Source organism: Notolabrus celidotus, chromosome 2 (genome assembly GCF_009762535.1).
Source record: "Notolabrus celidotus isolate fNotCel1 chromosome 2, fNotCel1.pri, whole genome shotgun sequence".
NCBI classification, from domain to species: Eukaryota; Metazoa; Chordata; class Actinopteri; order Labriformes; family Labridae; genus Notolabrus; species Notolabrus celidotus.
In genome coordinates, this window is record NC_048273.1 from 691,938 (window position 1) to 704,437 (window position 12,500).

The following is a 12,500-nucleotide window of genomic DNA, read 5'->3' on the forward strand; positions in this document are numbered from 1 at the left end:
AATTAATCTCACACTCAGCTGATGGAACAACCTGACATGTTAGACCTCCTCTGTGCAAATGGACTCTGCCTCTTTAGAGAGAGAGGAGAGAGAGAGAGAGAGAGAGAGAGAGAGAGAGAGAGATGGAGAGAGAGAAGAGGAGAGAGAGAGAGAGCGAGAGAGAGAAGAGAGAGAGAGAGAGAGAGAGGAGAGAGTACCTTTACTTTGAAATAAGCAAAAATATCTGCCAACAGAAGAAGTGAAAATGTTCTTGGTCAGATTTCTTAAAATAAGATGTAATATTTATAACTGTGATCTTAAAATTAGCAGGAAAACTTATTTTAATTAATATTGTCCCAGTATGTTAAAGCTTAGTGTCTCAGAATAAAACAGGAATGATAACAATTAATATTTATTCACTCTAAATAATATTTCTGCACTAATACATTTCATGTTCTTCATGTGAGATATATTCATCTTAATCTGAGTTGTATTATAGCAGCACTTCTCTAGGTTTAAGACCATCTTGTTCTTGAAATAAGATGACAAAGTTGAATTGTCTCATGTTGAGATCTAATGTCTTCTCATAGTGAAATCTTTCTTTCTTTCTGAACAAGATATTTAAGATGTCTTAAAACAAGTCCCTCTATGTCTCTCTAATGTTCCTTGTTAATTGAATTTATCTTTAATCAAGAGGGAGAAGACATTAAGACTGAACATGAGAATCTTTCACTTGGTAAGATTTGGAGTTTTTGTTCATAAATGGATGTCAGTGTGATTGTCTGTCCTCGTTTACATTGGAAGCCTCTTCCTGAGAAGCTTCTCTTCTCTCCAGTTTCTTGATTGCCGGCGATGCAACACGATCTGAGTAAACGCACACATCAGGTTCAACAGACGCAACATAACCTCCGTGTGAGCCGTGAGATTCAGATGAAAGGAGTAAAGAGAAGGAGAAGTTTCAGCTGGTGTTGTTTAGATTAGAGACATGTTTTTAAGGTATTAGAATAATTACTGTAATAAACAGAATCAGTGCTGAGAGGATTGGCACACCTCACGGTGAAAGCCTGACTCTGGGCTGTATAACTTTACAGTGCAGAGGGGGATTACAGCTTTATGACATTATGCAGGAAACAATACACAACTGTGCTCAGCTGAGAGACGCTCAACCAGAGGAGGCTGGTGTTCACTGGTCCTGCTTTGGTACTTTTATGTTCACTCTTAAAACACAGTGAAGGACGGAGCCGCTCATTTTTAATGTGGAGACGTTTGGAGAATCAAACCTGTGATGCTGATGATACAGAGGAGGAGCTGCAGACCAGCAGGATCTCTCACTCTCACGGTCAGGGATTTACTCGTCCCAAACCTTATTACATATTAATGTATTTAACCGATTGAGAAACCACTCCATGGATCGCCTCAGAGTCCGGGCTCTGGGCAATTAAAAGGAACTGACGGACGGACGGACGGACACCAAGGCTGCTTTGGTCCATATGGCAGGGGGGCTTCAGAGGCCCACTTCAATTACATAAAGACCTCTGAGCTTTGGAACGACACGCCGAGGGCCCTGACAGGAACGCCAGAGGAAGATGGAGGGACCATGTAGTGGTTAGCAACACACACACACACACATATATGCACAAACACACACACACACATGGACTCACATATATGCACAAACACACACATGGACTCACATATATGCACAAACACACACACACATGGACTCACATATATGCACACACACACACACATGGACTCACATATGCACCAACACACACACACACACACACATGGACTCACATATATGCACCAACACACACACACACACACACATGGACTCACATATATGCACACACACACACACACACACACACACACACACACACACACACACACACACACACACACAGAGTCATCCTGTCGTGGTCACAGTGAGATGGATGTCTAAATAATTGCACCATGATTACAGAACCTCTTGCCTCACTGATCCCGGCTCAAGGACCCTCACACACTCCGGCGAGCCTGCAGGACCCGAGCCACCCGACTGGGCCGGAGTTTCTGCCTGGCCTCCTCTTTCATCTGAAGGTGTCCTGCTGTCCTTAAAGCACCTGAACGCAGCATAAATCTGAGAGAGGGGAGCGTGTCGTACCTTCAGGACGAGGGAGGAGGAGATCTAAACAAGAATGGAGGTCTGAATGATGAGGATGATGAAGATGATTCAGAGAGAGACAGGGATCTCTGGGTTGAATATTTGGTCCCTTCCTGATTATTTCCAGTAAATGAAGTAAAGATGATTTTTATATTTAATGTGTTATCAGTGTCCCTCTCTGTCCCTCTCTGTCCCTCTCTTCCCTCTCTGTCCCTCTGTCCCTCTGTCTTTGCTCCGGGGACACGTAGGAGGACTACAGGCTACCCTAGCTAATGTATTATTCACCCTTCATTGATGTGTAACTAAACCAGGCAGTTTGGAGGGAGCCGGGTGTCACCAATTACCCCCACACTACCTACACACACACACACACACACACACACACACACAGAGTAGCCCCAGCCACAAGGCCGCCTGGCAACAATTGATTTATGTGCTGACACACAGTGCATGTCTGTGACACACACACACACATGCACACAAACATTTTACAGCATTGAAAAAACATGGATTTCCATCTCCAATAGTGTGTGTTTGAATGTGTGTGTGTGTGTGTGTGTGTGTGTGTGTGTGTGTGTGTGTGTGTGTGTGTGTGTGTGTGTGTGTGTGTGTGAGAGAGAGAGTGACACAGAGGGTCATTCGGGAATTGCAACAGGAGCACAGAAGTATTAAAAGGATGCAACATTATCACCAGCAAACACCTGCAGCTGGGTTTACGTGTGTGTGTGTGTGTGTGTGTGTGTGTGTGTGTGTGTGTGTGTGTGTGTGTGTGTGTTGCATGAGCATTGTCCGCCATCCTGGAAACTGAATTAAGGAAGAAAATTCAAAATAAATAGATAAATATTATTTTGGAGAAAAGAGGAATAATGTAAGCAGGTAAGAAGGAAAAGGTGTAATTATTATAATATAATCAGATTAAATTTCCTTTTTTGGACAAGGAAAAATTATTTTTTACATATATGCTGGGGTCAAAGGTCATTGAGTCAGATTTGAACATTAACTTTTGCAGTTTAAAGTCATATTATCAGTTATTTCACAACCAGGAAGGCTGGTTGTGAACATTCAACCCCAGAGAAAGAGAGGAGACGAAGAAGCCCCTTTGCAAACACACACACACACACACACACCACAACACACACACCACACACACACACACACACACACACACACACACACACAAACACACACACACACACACACACACACCACACACACCACACACACATACATTCATCTGTAAATGAACAGAGAGGATTTGTTCCAACAGGGTTGCCATGGTTAACTTTCCCTAACTCCTGGAGAAGTTCCCCCACCTACCCACCTGCATCATCATTGTGCTCCTTATTACGGCCCCTGGCGAACTTGGCTAGTTAAAAAATAATGATCCCCATGTTTATGCCTAAGCTCACCCATTAGCAGGATGGCTCAGCTGGGTCTGGTTCTGTTGTGGCCTGTGGCGATACAGTCTGAAGGGAATAAACAACAACACAGTGCAGGTTTGTTTTTCTGCAACAACCAGGGACAGAAATATCAGATTGTTTCCATCTACCTTCAGTCTACATAATACCTACCCAGCCAGACCTCATGGTGGTCCAAGAGAGCTAGGTGGGGTTGGTAAAGCTCCAACCACAGGGTGTGGATCAGCACTGACCTGATTATCGGCCCTGACCCTGAACCAGCCAAAGTGGGCAGAATACAAATGAATCCCCAGGGCTGCTGGCCAGTAAATCTGACTCGGGTGCAGTGTTTATGGGATTCAAACCACACCACACAAGGCCGCAGCGGATGGGCTCACTGACCCTGAGCAGTGACTTCATCCAGAGGAGGAGGAGGAGGAGGAGGAGAGGAGGAGGAGGAGGAGGAGGAGGAGGAGGAGGAGAGAGGAGGAGGAGGAGGAGAGGCTTTGGGGCAGGGTGTTTCAGGACCGGCTGGTAGCTGCAGTAATTGTAAAGAGTGTGGTTACAGCGTACATCATTCAGAAAGTGTTGTGAAGTTCTGAAGTCACCAGAACACATCTGTTGTTTTCTCCCTTCCTGTAACAGACCTTGTTTAAAGGAGGATGCATGTATCAATAAATCATGGCAGAGTTAATCCTGCAGCACCCAGGCTGCTCTGGGAAAGTGTTAATATTTCACCAGGAAGCTCCCCGATCTGTTCCTTCAGGTTCTCCTCCATATGTAATGACTGTGGAGGCTGAGCGCGTGCAGCCTGCTCTATCCTCGGGTTAATGAACAGGTGAGGAATTACTCAGACAGACGGAGATGGAAATTGATTTTTTTAAGTGTTGCCTCATTATCCCATGTGGGGCACTTTACCCAGCACCACAGAAACACAACACCACACATCGTGGGCAGTGTAACGCCAAGGTCGTGTGGGTGTTACGGTTCTGTGTGTGCAGAAAAACAGACAGAATGAGGGTCGGCGGCCCGGGTTGAGATTGTATGGATCGTCTGGAGGCTGAGCCATTAGTGAGGGACTAATTAGGGGGAAAGCAAGTGGTCTCCAGCACCGGTCGAAGCCAAGATTCATAAATAAGTAAGTGTAGGGGCAGCTTGGTCGCTTAATTAACAAAGCGTGAAGAAAGGGCGTGAATCCCACGAGGCATGAGCCCAATCTGGTGGCGAGGATTGGCTATCGGCAGCAATCCTGTCCATCTTGGTGGCATTGATTGATGGCAAGCCAAATTGAATCTCTAATCATCACGATCCTTTTATATCTGCACCCCTGGGAGCGAGCAGAGGCCAAAAGTGGCTCACGGGGTAATGCTTTGTATCCCGTCTCTGACACTAGGGCATCAAAATTGCACCACCATCACCTCCACCACCACCAACACCACCTCCTCCTCCTCCTCCCCCGCCCCCGGCTCACTTGACCATCACCATCTGGCCGGGGGTTATCTGACCCCTGTGTGTGTTCTCGCTCACACTTTCATGTCTCGCCGATTGTTTTCACACTCTAAGCTGTTTGGCTGAGGTATTTAAAACCCAGACACCTCACGCGACTCCCACTTAGACACCCTCTGCCACCTAAAGCAACATATTGCATTACATCCCAGTCTTTCTCTTTGGAGGCGTTCCTTCTGTGCTAATCTTTTTTATTGTCCAAGCTGTCAGAAAACTTGTTGGGTGGAAAAAAGCCAGAGGCGACAATGACTGTGTTTGAAAGAAAAGTGCGTGTCAGAAGTGTCGTGTGAGGGAATATTTCAGCCGGTGGGATGAAGGGAGATTAGCTGTGCCTTTTAAGTGCAGGCTTCCCTCCCTCCCTCCATACACAATGGGGAAAGTCATCCTGACAGTCAAGACCTTATCAAGAAGTTGGAAACAACAAAGGGTCTCTGAGCAGTAAATAGCATCTGTCTCCCAGCTGCTTACTCTTACTGTTGGGATCCTGATATCACAAGGACAGGGAGATAACACAGAGAGGGAAATAATACTGCAATTAAGAGCGACTGTACCCGTGATAAGAGAGGGTCACAGAGAGGGGAGTTAAAGGGGGGCAGGGGCAGAACGGACCACAGAAAGTAGTTCAGACGGGATGACAGTTTAAAAGGGTGAAGGGATCACAGGCTGGGAAAGGACAGAGTGACGTGGAGGTGGAGAAAGGGAAGGTAAACAGCTCCTAAAAGAAGGCTTTGTGTGCAGGTCTTTATGCCCACCTTGCCCAAACGTTTGGTTCCTCCTCTCTGGGAAGAAAGCGCCAAGCTGTCTGGCTGAACAATACCTACAGGGACCTTGAATGTGGTAACCTGTGCTCAACCTGCAATTACACAACCCCAGACTTCTGCTCAACAAATGGCAATAAACACACAGCGGGTCGTATAAATCAATGACCAGCTGAGAGAGATGACACCAGGCTTTGTTCCTGTTGATAACCCAGATTAACGAGGCCTCAGATTCCTCAAACATTGAACCCAGAGCAGGTAATCAAACCACAATACCAGGCTATCTGTAAGCTGCAATTACAGCCCCGATGAAAAGTGTTACTCACTCCCCTCCTTTTCTCAGCTCTAATTATTTCATTCCCTCTGCCATTGACTCGCTCGCTCTGACACTATCGGAGATTGCATCTTGAAATTGTCACACAATGTTTCAGCTGATCGGCGCTGTCTGTTTGTCATATTCATTAAAAACCGCCGGCTGACTCCTTCCAGACTGCATCAGAGCCAAGAGTGATCATCTAGGAGGGATGTGTGTGAGGATATAAGAGCTGAGGTGTTGTGCAGTGGATCTCTCCTCACAGGTGTGTGTACCTGGAGGTAGGTGCATGGAGTGGAGGAAGGAAGCATGCATGATGTGTTTGTGGAGAGAGTCCAAGTCAGGAGATTATGCTTTCCAAAACTCAGATGGATCTCACAGTCCTTCCCCTCGACCCTGCAAAGACTGACCTTGGCTCCTGTGTCCTGTGCCTCTTGTCCTCTCTCAACACCTTTAAAAATGAAACTAACAGAACTAAATGGATTCTGCACGACCTCGCTCTCACAAAGCTCCAATCCTGAGCGCTTGTATTAGCTGATAACCTCTCTGACTTTGACTCAGTGGGTGAGAGAGCGGAGCGCGGCGAGAGTTGGACCGACCGCACACATCGCTCTCCGTACAGCCGAGCTGGAGGCTCAAACCCTCACAGTACAGGACCAGGTAGTTTTTATACCTCATGGCACACCAAAAAGGGCGTCCCTGGAAGAAACGAGCTGGCACACGGCTGAAGTCTGCCGCCTGATATCTCTCCACCCGTCCCAGGACGCCAGTCTCACAGAGGTAAAGAAAGGTCAGATAGTGTGTAGAAACTCTAGGAGAAGACATCGCGCCTTCTTGATCTTTTTTTAATCCCCTCTCTCTTTCATTTCACTACCACACACACACACACACACACACACACAGCTACACACACCACACAGCTACACACCATCAAAACAGCACATTTCTGGGGGACCAAAGCGGATGAGAAATGAGGAGTCTTTGAACTGCCAGGATGTTTCAAACCTCTTCTTTCTCTCTCCTCTCTCCATCTCTGAGCTCCCCCGCTGCTCTGATGGGACGGTGGAGAAAGAGGGCTGATCGATGAGGTTTGACAGCGATGAAATGAATGGAACCAGCTGATTGATTCATTAGAGGGAGGGAGGGACTGGATGTGGACGTGGGCTCTGACCCTAAGAAGTGGGTAGGTGGCGGTGCAGTGTTGTGGAGGGAGGGGGGGGGACCTAATGCTTATGTGCATGTGTATTGGGTGGAGGTAATGTGTGCATGCATGTGTGTGGCTGCATGATTAAGCAACTGTCACCATTTGTTCAGCGTGTGTGTGTGTGTGTGGGGAGGTCAGATGGGATTTCCATAGGGTGTGAGAGTGGAAAGGGAAGCTGTTATGGAGGGGGTCAGCTCTATACTGTCCACTGCTTTCATCCGGCTCCATGTGATTAGTCTCTCTCAGAGCGAGGTGTCAGATCTACAAACTCAGATCAAGCTTTAAAGAAGGAGCAGATTTACTGCCTTTAAAACAGATGTTCTTCAAACACACGTTACAGAGAGAGAGGAGGAGAAGCTCCTTTATTCAAACTTTAAAGACAGTGAACTTAGGATAACTCATTTATATTAAAATTCATGTTCAAACTTTTTTAATGTACAGGGGAAAGCCCTGAATACAAATACAATAGTTTTACATGACAGAGACATTTTTTTTTATGAAGTGATGTTGATAAATAAACACCTCTTCTGTCACCTGCTGCACAGATCTTTATGCTGGTTTGGAGGCATATATAGGTTCAAATTTGACCTGCATCATCACAGGAGGGTTAAAACACACGTTACAGAGAGAGAGGAGGAGAAGCTCCTTTATTCAAACTTTAAAGACAGTGAACTTAGATAAACGTACACAGAGATTTATGAAGCTCACTGTAAACACACACTAAGGATCGGCAATGATATTGGAATATCCGTTCACTTAGAAGAGTTACTTTGAATATTGTCTCATTTTGAAAGTTCAATGTTTCATCTTATTTTCACGGTGCCTGGTTGTAATACAGTACTCCCACCAGACGGTGGCGATAGAGTGTCTTAAGGCAGAAGAAGAAGAATGCTAGCTGCATTAAATAGTAAAGAAGAAGAAAACATTTGGGACAGTTGCAGTGATTTTATCTGTTTCTGAATCTCACACTACTACACGTGTTTCAGAGACTGAGCATGACTGTAACATGTAAACACACACGCCACGCCACGCTGCATCACAGAAAGACCGACGTGATGATGGAGACAGAGACCGAAACTAGCAGCACCTCGTCCTGGTTAACGAGACCGCCACACAAACGGACCGGTACTGGGACAGGTGTGTCGTATAGACGCCGGTGATTGTCAAACAGTATTTCTGTTTTTATTAAAGTTATTTTTTAGGACAGCTGAAGAGAGACAGGAAATGTGGGGAGCAGAGAGCGGGGGAAGACATGCAGGAAATGATCGACCGGCCGGGAATCAAACCAGCGACCCCTAAGACCCCGGTGATGAGGACTGTAGCCTCTGTATGTGGGGCGCTTAGACTACCAGTGCCTCTAGTTGGATAGTATTTTGGCTTGAAATGCCCGTCCCTAAAACACACACCGGGTGGCCCGCCTCCCTCCCTCCCTCCTGCTGCTGAAACACACATCTTCACACTCACCACACACACCTCCTTACACCTCTCTGCCATCCACCAAATGGTGGAGTGTTAGTACAACCAGAGGAAAAAACCCAAGGCAACACCTCCACATTTGCCGGATTGCCCCAATAAAACCTTCTCCCCTTCGTCGTCACTTTACGACCTTCCTCCGTTTGTGATCTCCCTCAAGAGAGGAGAGTCACAGAGTCGACCTGAGCCGAGGTTACTGCTCACACACCTGGCAGAGAGGCGTCTGCAGGAGAGGCCTGCAGCGTGGAACCATGGGGATTATGTAAATATCTTGACAAAAGGTCGCCTGTGATTGGTCCTGCTGCTGAAATGTGTTGGGGATGGAGCGAGGCGCCTTTAAGACTTTAAGACGTTCAGGGTGAGAGCAGGGGTCTGATTTAACCTGCTGCTGTTCTCCAGAAGACAAAGAGAGGAGGAGAGGGATGTTTAATAGATGTGGGGAGTCCTCCTCTCGCCTGTGGGGCTTTTTGAAGTGCAGATGAAGTGCAGGTGGCGAGCGTTTCTGACACCAAGGAGGAGAAGGTGTGGAGAAGGTGAGGAACGCTCACACTGATCCCTCCCTGAGTACCACACAGATCCACTACAGTCCATCACAACAGAGTCATGACGTCAGCCTCTCCCTTGAAGCTCTTCCTATCATCCTCACGTCTGAGAACTAGCTAAACTAGTCCTCTGTTTAAACCCACACAGAGAGTTTCTCCATCTGTCTCTCCTTCTTGAGTTAACAGGCCCGTAAAGGCAGAGCCCAGGTGATGTGGCCTGTTTCCCCCCCTCAAGGCGAGCTGTTTTACAGCAGGGTCCGCCTCCACACAGATGTAACCCGCCATTCTTTAAAGCTAAATATCAAAGATCTCTTTCTGCTTCATCAGCAGATTCTGTTAAAGAGGCTGTAGCTCGTAAAGACATGGAGGGAGGAGGAGGCCCGAGGTGGATCAAACTGCACCCCCCCCCTCTGAAACTCCACCCTGAGTCCCTTTGAGCGTCGCTGCCTCTGAGCTAGCCCAGTTAAGAGTAGCATAATGGCCGCCCTGCATGCAGATAATAAACTCCACCCTGATGCACGCTGGTAGAAGTGAGGCGCACGTCTCTGACCCCGCTCTGCTTGTGTGAGTTCTTCTGTCTCAGCCGGCCGTGGAGAGCTGCACAGTCTCTTCTCTCTGAATACACATCCTCCTTCCATGTATTTTTATTCACCGCTGGAGAAGGATAACCCCTGGAGCTTGATTGTGTTAGCACGGCTATTGTTGAGTGGCAACAAGACTGACCGTGGTGAGTCTCAAAATCCATCCACACAGACCCCCTTTGACCTCCTGATGGGGGTCACAGGACGTGGGCAGAGAGTGGGAGGAAAGGCTCAGCGGATCCTGATTCGGTTTTAATCGAGACGTTTCCGAAACACATGGTCGTCTCAGCTGCACTTTATGGACATCCTGTGCTGACAGGGTCCATAAAACCAACTCTGATGGGCATTTATTTTATGTGCAACATTTCATCAGCATCTGAAGACGTTACTGTGCTTCAGGAGGAAACAAAGATGGAGGACGTCCCCGTCTGCGTGTGATTATATGATGGAGTTTCCTTTAACAGCAACAAGTTCTGAATAACTTTAAAAAGACTACAAGTGAACTTTTTATTCCAACCTCAGGAGGGGAGGAGAGGAACAGAGCAAAGTCTGAATCAGACAAGGATTAGAAACAGGAAGGATTGTTCTTATTCATCACAAGGACTCAGAATTACTTTTTAAATCAATCCACCTTAACTGGAGGAATACACACACACACACACACACACACACGCACGCACACACTCACCCCTATAACCTCCTGAACACACACCTACACACTCGGGTTTACACCACCCATCTTGCTCTCCTCGTGAGCTCAAAATCTCTCTCTGTGCCTCTGTGAGTGTGTGTGTGTGTGTGTGAGTGTTTGTGTGAGTGTGTGTCGCCCTTGTTCTGCTCGACTGACTACAGCCACCAGCAGTATGTGTGTGTGTGTGTGTGTGTGTGGGGTGTGTGTTGTGTGTGTTGTGTGTGTGTGTGTGTGTGTGTGCAGCAAGGCAGGCCCAGACACATTCGCCCTCCTCTGCTCGCTCTCGGCAGTGGGTGTCAAAAACCTGCCACCACAAGGCCCCTCTGTCGGATGCCAGGATGGACTACACACACACACACACACACATATGCTGTACACACACACACACACACACACACACACACACACACACACACGAGCTGCATACACATGGACAGTTTTGGAAAATGTCCAGAGAAGCTTTAAGAATATTCTCATGGAGCTGACACCGGCTCGCTGCGACGTCTTCAGGGAGACAAAGACTGAACTTTGAGACACTAACAACAATGGAGGATCAGAGAGGGGCGGGTTTAACTCCAAAAACAACTTTATTATATATTTGAAGTGTAATAAATACATCATCTGTTCTCATCTGACTATACTTGGATTGTCACATAAATTCCCCTCCATGTAATTCTTTAAAAACAGGACATATGTCATGTTATCTCTGTGCTTCAATTCCTCTCACAGCAGAGTCTATCCTCTGGTCTGACCCTGCAGTGCTTCAGTGGATCCTGTTTACAGTACTAAGCTATGAAAGCTAATTGTAAAGCACTGAATAAATACAGCAAAGCGGACACGACGTCGTATTCCCCTCCTCTCTGATAGAAACTCTCTCTCTCTCTCAGAGACACAGCTAACACCAACACGTCCACACACTCATCCCCTCTGCGTTGTTTCCACTGGTCATCCTGCTCGGTCCACTTCCTGGTGAGTTAAGGCCCCAGCAGGCCGGACACGGCTGTTGCTTGCCTACATGTGAAATTCCAACCCGGTGAATCTTTCCATGCCGCCATATGAGCCATGAAGCATCAGCGGGTGCACATGAGCGCTCCCGCAGGCCCACTGCATCTGTAAAGTCTGTCAACTCTGCTGCTCTCTGGGTTTCTGATCCAAATATGCCCAACCACACCACCACCACCACCACCTCACCCCCACCCCTCCTCATCATCCCACCCCGACTCCCTACATGTCGTCATCCGCTCCCCCCTTCTTCCTGAGCGCCTTAGGCCGGTCTGAACCTAAGTCACTGTACATCTGTTCAACATGGCCGCCGTGGAGCGTTTGACCTATAGAGGCCGGCTGGCTGTCGGACGAGGTCAGAGCAGAGGAGAGCTGGAGGTGATGAGCCGGCGCTGATGTTTGCTTTCATGTATATTTATTTGTTCTCTTTGAATCACAGGCTGTATGTGAATATTAATAACAGGCTGTATGTGAATATTAATCACAGGCTGTATGTCAGACCAGTATGAAGGATTCAGAGAGGGTACAGAGTGAAATGTTAAGAACATGAGAGACAATAAGAACAAAGTGGATCATGAATAAATATTCATCTTTAAATTAAGACAGAAGCAAAATGACTGAAACATCAATTATAAATATTAACTGTAAATATACAATGTAACAATTCTCCAAGCAGAATTCCATATTTCTATTTATTCTATTATTTAACTATTTATTTCCTTTAATGTAAAACTCCCTCTGCTACTCACCACTTCACTTTATCATATTCATTTAGCCTGTACTTAGTCATGCCTATTGTTGTTGTTTTGTGTTTATAGCTGATGTTATTATATTTGTATGTCTTATTCTCATGCCTTGTATAAAGAGAGCACAGTTCACCAAAGTCAAATTCCTGTGTGTTCAAT